Below are 10,211 nucleotides of genomic sequence, written 5' to 3' on the forward strand. Positions count from 1 at the left end.
TCAACCCCCCTCACGCACCACCTGACTGCAGTCACAGGACGCGGAAACTCCGCGGGCTTATAAAGGCCTGGGAGGGCGGAGGGGAGGGACAGGGGGAAGGGCCCGCCCCGGGATGGGCCGTCTCCGAGGCGGGGAGACACCGGCAGCCCGGTCCCGCTTGCCCCGGGCGCTCCCCGGTAGTGCCCCGGGGAGCGCCCGGGGCAAGCGGGACCGGGCTGCCGGTGTTAGCAGGAGCACCTCCCCGCGGTTTGCACACTCCTGGAAAATAAAGCTTGGAGCTACACACCGCGGTGCTGGGGTCACCCTGTGCAAACAGGCAAGAGCAGTGACGTGGGTGAGGGCGTCACGCGTGAAAGGGCTCAGGTGACCGAGGGTGAAATCGCCGTCACGCCTGCAGGAGTCCCGTCAAACGCCTACAGCCACATCTGGTTGCCTTCTGTTCCTAAATTAATCCGTTAAATTGTGGGGGGTTTTTTATCGCTCTGTGGTTGTTTTAAAAAATACATCTGACGAAGCGGTAAAGGAACAGACACCTTGTTAGAACCCAACATAAAACAAGTTTCCTGTCCCTAGGACCATGGAGCACCATGTGTGCAGATTGCAACCATTGGGGAAAAAAACCCGCCTTTGCTAACACGCGCTCCAAATGAAACCCCCAACCCCAGGCATCAGTCCTTGCAATGAGGGGATGGAATTGTGCAGCTAAGTGGTACCATCTTAGAATCATAGAATCGTTTCAGTTGGAAAAGACCTTTAAGACCATCGAGTTCAACCATCAACCCAACGCCACCATGCCCACTAAACCATGTCCTGAAGTGCCATGTCTACGCATCTTTTAAATACCTCCAGGGATGGTGACTCTACCACTTCCCTAAGTAGCCTGTTGCAATGCCTGACAACCCTTTCGGTGAAGGCATTTTTTCTAATAGCCCATGTAAACCTCCCCTGGCGCAACTTGAGGCCGTTGCCTCTCATCCTATCACTAGTTACTTGATAGAAGAGACCGACCCCCAACTCACTACAACCCCCTTTCAGGTAGTTGTAGAGAGCAATAAGGTCTCCCCTCAGCCTCCTTTTCTCCAAACTAAACAACCCCAGTTCCCTCAGCCGCTCCTCATAAGACTTGTGCTCCAGGCTTAGTGCTGGAACGTTTAGCTATCACGTAAATTCCTTAACGGAGCTATTTTGTGCCAGAGAGCAGCGAGGACCAGTCTGAAAGGGAATTATTAAGTGAATGTCTAGACAGGGTGCATGCACACAAGTTAGGAGCCCAAGTGAAGATCTGATTAGGAGTGAAGGGATGGCTCCAACGGGAAACCAAGTAGCAGTTAAAACATCTGGTAACTGATCTGGCAAACAATCATCAATTGCTCCTCGTTTTATAGTAGTTTAATGTGTATACTAATTCCTTTTCTATGCTTTTAATTAGTGGCTTGAGTAAAATAATCCAGACTTTCTCTGTCGTCTTGAAGCATGCTTACTTACATGTCACACAAAGATGATGCATGCAGTGTAGTGGGAGTGGGTGAAGGGAATAGTTGTTTTGCAGAATGAGGCAAAAAAGCTAGACTTTGTGGAGAAAAGTTGTCTTTAGTGATATGGGGTTAAAGTTATTAATTTAAGCTGTCATGCTATACTAACTTAAATCCAATTGTTCTAATTAGTATTTACATTCCAGCAGAAGTAATAACATCAGAATATAAACTAAGGGAAGAATGTTACTCAAAAATTAGATTGTTTTTTTTGATGGAGGGTGACACAGGGTAGCACAGGTTCTCTGGCAAGAGATGAGATGAACAAGAAAAATTGTCATTACTTGGAAGGTTGAAGATGGATATGACACCCCTTATTTCAGGTACATGTACATTAACCACTATGGGTTCTGGTAAACCTCTTTAGCTGTGTCTAGACTGATAGTCTATCTGCGTGCATAGCTATGGTCCATCCAGATTGCGGATTTGGCTGTCATGCACTGAAGATCTCTCTGCACACAGGTGCCCAAGTTTCTCTCCTTCTTCCGCCTGGGATGGAAGTGAATTGTCACATGCTCACATAGAGATGTGGCTGGGGTCTAACATGGATGCAGGAGCCTAGTTCCTCAGGCTTAGATGTAGTCTTTGTGTCTTCACACAAAGTCAGATGGTGATTATGGTACTTTCCTACCTTACAGGAGACTTATGTTAATTGATTACTAGGCACATTCTGCCATTATATGGCAGGGGGTGGAATGCTTGCCTGTTCTAATTTCAGGCTTCTCATAACATTAGATAAATTGGTTTTCTTTGCATAGATGGGTTGGAAAATTTAGGGATTTCCTACCATTTGTTAGGCCTGCCTACTACCCTCTTTGTCTTACAGGCCATAGAAATTCATTACTCCCATTACTTTCTTCGTTCCTCCTCCTCATTTTGCAAAAGTAAGGGAACATAGATCACATCAGGCAACTAAGTAAGCTACTGTACTATTGTTAGCAAACTGAATACAAGTACTTCAGGATACTTGAACTTTGGTATCAGCAGTACAAAAGAAGCCTGTCAGTTATTTTTTTTCTCACGTACTGATTTTGAACAATTAGAACCAACATCAAAATGAAAGAAGTCTATAAAAGTCATGATCTGTTCACAGAAGAGTCAGTAAGAGAAACAAGGGCAAAATGTGACTGATAATGTTCCACAATTAATAGTTTGATCAGTACTAATTACATTACAGCATGCCAAACATATAGCGGTAGATCTTGCCTGAACTGATAATTTGCCTTAATTTCATTATTTTTCATTTTGTTCAAGCTGGCTGATATCTGTGTGGAACAGCTTGGAAAAAATCAGTCATTTGCAGTCCTGTTATTACTGTTCTGTCTCTCTGCGGTGCAGTATAATCAACCATGCACAAGGTTATAGAATAAAGTTATAATCACCACCCACCTAGTGCAGGATAGGTAATCTTCATACTGTGAGCTAAATTTTGGTGTCACTTGGTCTTCTGCATGTAATTCTACTTTTTGCCTGACTCCCCTTTACCAGTTGAATGTCAGCAAAAATCCTCTATTGAACAAGGCTTGTTGGCATAATAGTTCAGTAATTGGTATTGCAATATTATATTTTACCTTCAGTTGCCTACACTGGGAGACTGGGAAAGGGTTGTTATTGTGCCATGTTAACTAGCTTATCTGGTTGGTTGCCTTTAAATAAGATGCCTGCTTCATATTTCAAATAGCAATCGTAAAAGCTATTTGTTTTTTCTTTCCCTGCACTGGAGGTATCAGGAATGAGGAAGAGAAAATACAAATCTTACAAAACAGGCTTTTGGTGTCCTCTCAACCTGAAGGCTGAAGGTTGGTCCGAATAAAAAATAGCTATTTTTTTTTACAGTTGCTCTTTGCTGGTATTAGCCTGCCCATCCACTGGGGTCCTTCACTAAATTATCAGTTTATCCACATGTCAGAACACTGGCTTCCAACAGCATCTGGGTTCGAGGAACTGGCTGCTTACTGGAAATGCTTCAGAACTTTTAATAGCCTCATGATCATTACATGATGAATACCAAAGGACTGGTGAAATAGTTTTGCTCATAAGATGACATTGTAGGTTCCTTTTTTCTGATTGTCCTGGTTTCAGCTGGGGTGGAGTTGGTTGTCTTTCTAGTAGCTGGTACGGTGCTATGTTTTTAAGCTAGGTATGAGAACACTGATGTTTTCAGTTGTTGCTAAGTAGTGTTTAGTCTAAAGTCAAGGATTTTTCAGTTTCTGATGCCCAGCCAGTGAGAAAGCTGGAGGGGCACAAGAAGTTGGCACAGGACACAGCCAGGGCACCTGACCCAAACTGGCCAACGGTGTATTCCATACCATGGGACGTCCCATCTAGTATAGGAACTGGGAAGTGGGGGCGGGGGATCGCTGCTCGGGGACTGGCGGGGTGTCGGTCAGCGTGTGGTGAGCAATTCCCCTGCGCATCACTTGTATATTCCAATCCTTTTATTATTACTGTTGTAATAACAGTAATGATAACATTTTATTAATGTTATCATTATTAATTTCTTCTTTTCTGTTCTATTAAACCATTCTTATCTCAACCCGCGAGTTTTACTTCTTTTCCTGATTGTCTCCCCCACCCCACTGGGTGGGGGGGGGAGTGAGTGAGCAGCTGCGTGGTGCTAAGTTGTTGGTTGGGGTTAAACCACGACATGATCCTTAATGTCTTTTCATATCTCTCTTCCTTCAAGACTGCTTCTTCTAATCTTTCCCATGTTAGTCTCTCCTCCACTTCCTCTGCAACACCATTTTGCCTTATCTCACTTCTACTCCCATTGTACTGTCATTCTTTAATATCTTCCCTTTTTGTCTTTTTGTTGTTGTTGTTTTCTATTTTTATTTCCTTTTCTCTTGAATGTTCTTCACCTGACTTCAGTTTGGGCCTTTTGGGTTTTCATTTTTTTTCATGATTTCTCCCTTTCATACTTGCCTTCCCATTCTTCTGAGCTTTTTCTTCTCTGAGGCGAACAAGGAATTCTTCATGTTTCTTCTTGTCAGCCTGCGGTGATGAAGAGACAGCAGCAGGTTCAGCCAGTTAGTCAGGCCAAGAAAGCTGAAGCAGAGGGATGTGTTTCATTTACCCTCCTCTCTAGTTGCATTACAAGTGAAATTCATAGCTGAAGGGGTGGGGTGAGTAGCCAGAAAAGTGGAAGAAGTATGGCACATGGAAGATTTCTCTGTATCTGGGTGAGGAAGTACAGCTGCTTGGATGCTATGACTGAGCAGATTTGCACACCATGTTATTTATCTCCGTGAGCTTCTCTGATCAGGTGGAGGACTGACAGAACACTTCCTCTGCTCTGAGTAGCATTTCTGATAGTCAAGGGGAAAGAGAATCTGTGTTGTAAAACAGTATTGTTATAACAGAGAGGTAGTACTGCCTGGAGCAGAGTAGGTCGCTGAATGCTTACTTCCAACAGTGGGTTTCTAAGGAAATGTCCCAGAGCATTGCTTTTAGTGATAGTAATGTAGAAACAGTACAGATCAAAGCAAGCATGCAAGGCTGGGGGTCTGTTGGAAAAATACTGCTGTGGCAAAGTAAAACACTGGACAACAAAGCACATACACAGGAGGATTGAATTAAAGTTACATGAAACTTATATAGAAGTTTATGGTCTACAAACACATGCTTAGTTTTTATCCACTGAATATATTGTCCCTCAGTTGTGACAGCACCCATGAACAGAAAGCTAAGATTATATGTTAGTATTAGCCTGTCTGGGGCTTTACTTCCTACAAGGCAATATGATATACTGTTGACTCCTGACCACAAATTTAATTGTATTATGTGGACTTGGATGTGTAATATAAACACAGCCTACATATAGGACAATTCTACTTATACTTGAAATATCTGGCTGCAGCAATACAGATACTGTCTCTGTGTCAGTTGTAACATGTATCTTGGATACCTGCAGGCAAAACTATTATTAAACAACCCTAAATATATATTAGAAAAATCTAGAAAAAGAAATACTAAGGTTTTATTAAACCCCATAAAATAATGGTCTATACAATGGAGTAATAGATTAATGCTTTTCTGGAAGAGGAAGAGAAAGCAGCCATAAGGAAGTTGCCAAACAGTGACGTTTGCCAGCCTTTGGCAAGCGTCTGGCAAGAGCCCTGATGATCACAGAGGCCACTCTCACAAGGCCTGATGGTATTGCACAGAGGATAGGATATTCTCCCTCAGATCTGTAATCTATGCAAATAAATGGTGCTGAGCTTGGACTGCCATCTCTACATGGTAATTGAGCTTACTTGTTTCCTGTTTACAGGCTTCCTGTTAACCAAATTCTGGGCTATGTTTGTTTTATTATTAATTCTGTCCTTTTGAAAAGTGTTTTGTGCCTTTGTGATAATCAGGAGGTGAATGGATAGAGTACTGCTGGGGCTAGAAGAAGGACTGAGAGACTGTCTTGTCCTCTGGCTGTGACTGCAACACATAATGTGGGGGCAGGTGGTAGGGAAAGTGCTAAAGATCTGCTGAGCTCTTCCTTGCCTTCTTTTTGGTAAATCTACATCTGGGCAGACAACAGACTGAGAGAAACAGCTTTTGAACTCTCTCCACTGCAAATATTTTTTTTTCCTCTTTGCATATGAGAACAGTAAATCCCTTGCCTTCATTATTAGCACTCAGAAGAAGGTAATAGTTCAATACTCTGGTATTGAACCAGTGCAATGCTCCCCAGGAGTGTCATTGGCAGGCAGATTTATGGCAAAATAGGATACTTGTAGACCATCATTGCAGGTCTGAAGACTGAGGACCAGAAGGGAGGATGGTGGCTGACTAGGGTTCAGGGAAGCAAGACAGAATACTTGGTGAAATACTAGGGGAAGTATTATCATAAACTCTTTCTTCCCTTACTAAGTCTTCTCTCCAGTTTGTTAGGGGAACTTATTTCCCCAGATTCCTCCAACACCTTTTCCAATACTCACTAGTCATCCCTGCATTGTCCTCAGTGCTCCCAAGCCATGTGCTAGGAAGGGAACAGAAGTTCTTCCATGCAAGGCCCTTATTTTCCATCCACAATGCCTCCAGCTGATCTCTTCCGCAAAGTCAGGGTCATTTTGATATCTCATCCATATAGAAGACTAGGCAATGTCCTACTTGATGGTGATTAATTAATGGAACCTACAGTGAAATATCAATATGATTTACTCTAGCAGCAACTGGTAGTATCTCCAGCTGGGCAAGGGCAGACTCTGCAGTAGGCACCAACGAGCTGCCCTAGGCTAACACTTTTCATGTGTTTTAAACCAGTTCTGAAACTGAAGTACTGGAAAGCACTAGAAACTCTCAATTATGTTTATGTTGATGAGTCAACATAATGTTTTGTGTCATTCTTATCTAAAATCCTTATCGTTCGTAGCTTATCTTGGTTGACAAATGTACTTTTCCTGTACCACACTGAACAATATCTGCAGCTACAGAAGTATGACTAAAGTAAGATGTGACTTGGAACCATAGATACCAAGTTACATAGATACTTAGAGTGACAGGAGTGAAAACTGGACACTACTGTAAAGAAATCCATGTTGATCCACACATTTTATTTTAATCAGTTAAAATTTACTTCATTTGTAACAACCCTTTCAAGCAGCAGCATTTGTTGTATCTTACACAGGGAGCAAAGTAGAAAAATTGAAACAAAAAGGGTTCAGTGACCTTTTTTAAACTATGTAATACTAAGTCCCCCTTCTGCTTACACATCTAAGCAAGTGCGGAACTTCAGGCACCATGAGTCATCCCATCCACCTCACTTTCAAGAGGTTATTCACGCGCATGAGCTTTGTCACATGCAGCCAGCTGCTTAGTTTTTGTGGTGGGACACAGAATGAAAAAGATCAATATTACACCAGGCCTGAAAATACAGCTAATATGCATGGAAACATAAACATACATCATAGTCACTCATCACAGGTTCCGCTGAAAATGTAGATGCTTTCCACTGCATTCTTTGCTGCGCAGTTTCACAGCTATGACAGGAAAGATGAAGATGCCCTTTCCTTTCACTATTCCCATTCAAAAAGGCAAGCTTCTCTGACAAAGATTTTGAATGAAGCTAACCATACTTTCTGTATTTTGTGTAGCCTTAGTGCTATTCTGTGCCTTAAACAGACCATGAGCTCATGCAATGTATGGCCAAAGTAAATAATAGCTTCAGTCTAATTTATGTGGAATTATGATGGAATTTAGATTGTAACTGCCTCTCTTACAGCTGATTTTAACTGCCAGTTGCTAAAATTAATGTTTGAACTGGGGTGTCTAAGAGGGCCCTGACCAACTTTAAGAGTTTTTTATGGATATGTAAAGTTTGATTTGTGCTACCCCTGTGCTACCCTTCTGTCAGTTTTCAAGATCCTGCTGCTGAGCATAGGAGTTCAAACCTTTCCCAGCAAAAGAAAGGCTTTTTTCCTTGACTGGGGACAGTAATTTTCCCCCCTCTAATTTATTATTGAGAAATGGCTGAACAAGTCTTGCTGACAAGTTTTAGACATTTTCACCCTGAGGCAGACATCTGGTATGGACAAGGTTTGCTTAAGTTTCAAGCAGTCTAAAGAACAATAATGGAGATTCCCAGCCTTCATTACTGGGAAAGCTAGTAGCTCCTGCTGCAATACTATATCATCTTATCCCCACTGCTCCTCAGTTCTACAAGTATTTGGATAATGGATTTATAGGTGGGGTACTGTTCTCAACCATAAAAAAAGGAAAAAAAAAGGAAGAAAATAATGGCCTATCTGTTTCTATACTGGCATATTCTCTCCATCTAAATGTTCTATATGGCATTATTCCTCTTTAAACACCTTCAGTCTCCTTGTATCTACATGAGCAAAATGTATTTTGCTAATCATATTAGCCTTTGGGTTTTTTTTCAGTCAGCATTCTTTAAGGGAAAGCGTGGAAATTACATATTTGGAATAAAAATATAGTGTATGACTACTGTGACTGTATGAGAATGAGGCTGGGTTTAATTCCCCAATCACTTTACCTGTATTTGCAGACAAAACAGTCTTCAGGTTCATCATTCAATGAGAAAAGCACTTATTTTCCTTTTTTTTTTTTTTTAATTTTTTTTTTTTTTTGGGGGGGGGGAGGATTAGAGTGTCCTTGAAGAAGCCATTTTCTTTCTTGAGTGTGCACTCCATCACAGTGCTCCTGTTCCTGACCTGGCCCTGGCTGTATGTGCCTTGTTTGCCAGATCCTTCCTGAGGAGCAGCACCAGTCAGTCCATGGAGAGCTGGCAGGCAGGCAACGGGGTCTGAGTGCTTTTGCCAGCTGGCTGATCAGCTGAGGGACAAAGACAATAGCTTATCTATCCTTGCTCTGGATGGCTCCCAAGACATTCTTGTCCTTCAGATTGGCATGACTCTTGGGTCAGTGCCAATTTTCATCACTGTACTGCTGACCTAGGTACATTTTGCTCTTTTTTGCTATAGGTATTTATCATTTTTCCATAATTTTGCTTTTATTTGTGGGGGTCTTCTAAAACACCGCTGCCTATTTTCTGCATTGTTAGCAACAGACAGTTAAACATTAGCTACTGTCAGTTTGGTCTACCTAAGCTGTAGCATTATTCCCTCAACCGCTATTTACTCTACAGAGCCCTCATTGCCTAGACACATCTAAACTGTCTGAACATAAAAGAAAATAAAGAGCTCACTCTAGGAAAAAGTCCTGTCAAGTGGCTATCTGTGTTTAATGCTTATGATATACTCTTCTAAAAGGTATCTGCAGGATTTTTTAAAAAAATAGTTGCACACTTATCCATACCTAATGTTTCAAAAGTCCAGGTTCATTTTTTTTTGGGTTTTTTTTTTTTTTTTTAATTTGTTAAGCTCCATAGCTAGTGGGTGAAGTGAACTAATGAAACAAATTAATAAGCCCTAACCCATATCGTATCAGCATCTTTGGAAATCTTTTTGCAAGCTGAATAACAATCAAGCTGAACATTAAGATGTAAGTATTGCTAATTCCACGAGCAGCAATGAACAAGGAAAAGGGCATCTGGCCTATTGTCTGCTATCAAATTATACTACAGATTATTAATGACTGATTATTATTTGCTAGTTTTCAAACTACTGCCAAAAGAGGACATAAAACCACCACTGGGTTACATATTTAGGTCTTATGATTGTTTTTCCAACTGCACTAATTTGGAGTGCAATTATAATCTTTATCTCGCTTCCATCTCAACACGGTAACATGAGTTACGTAGCAAATCTCTCTACTTCCAAATACTTTGTTTTGTAAGCACAGTCTGTCTATGTCAGAGATCATATTCTCAGGCTTTAAACTTTACATAATTCACAAGCGATTAATTCAGCACAGGCATCTCACAGTCCAGTCTTGATGGTTCCCTAGCAGCCTATGAACAAGCTTTTCATTTGCTCTAAGGTTTCCAACAGATATTTGTCTCTAAGCTTACTAGAAGTGACTAAGGACTCTTGATTAGGGAACAGCAATTGCCTTCTTATCTAGGAATCTGGAAGATGGCCAGTGTTTTCCTAGGGTTCTTTGGATGAGGGAAGAAGCATCCAACCCAGACTACTTCAGCTCAGCATAATTGATTTTCCTAGGGCAGCTTAGAGATGCCAGTGAAATGTAGAAAGATGGCAAGTATGGTGAATTCCTAAAATTGGACCAAGTAATGCTGCAAGGAAATCTGGAAGAAATGGG

The sequence above is a fragment of the Accipiter gentilis genome, chromosome 5, assembly GCF_929443795.1.
Source record: "Accipiter gentilis chromosome 5, bAccGen1.1, whole genome shotgun sequence".
Classification (NCBI taxonomy): domain Eukaryota; kingdom Metazoa; phylum Chordata; class Aves; order Accipitriformes; family Accipitridae; genus Astur; species Astur gentilis.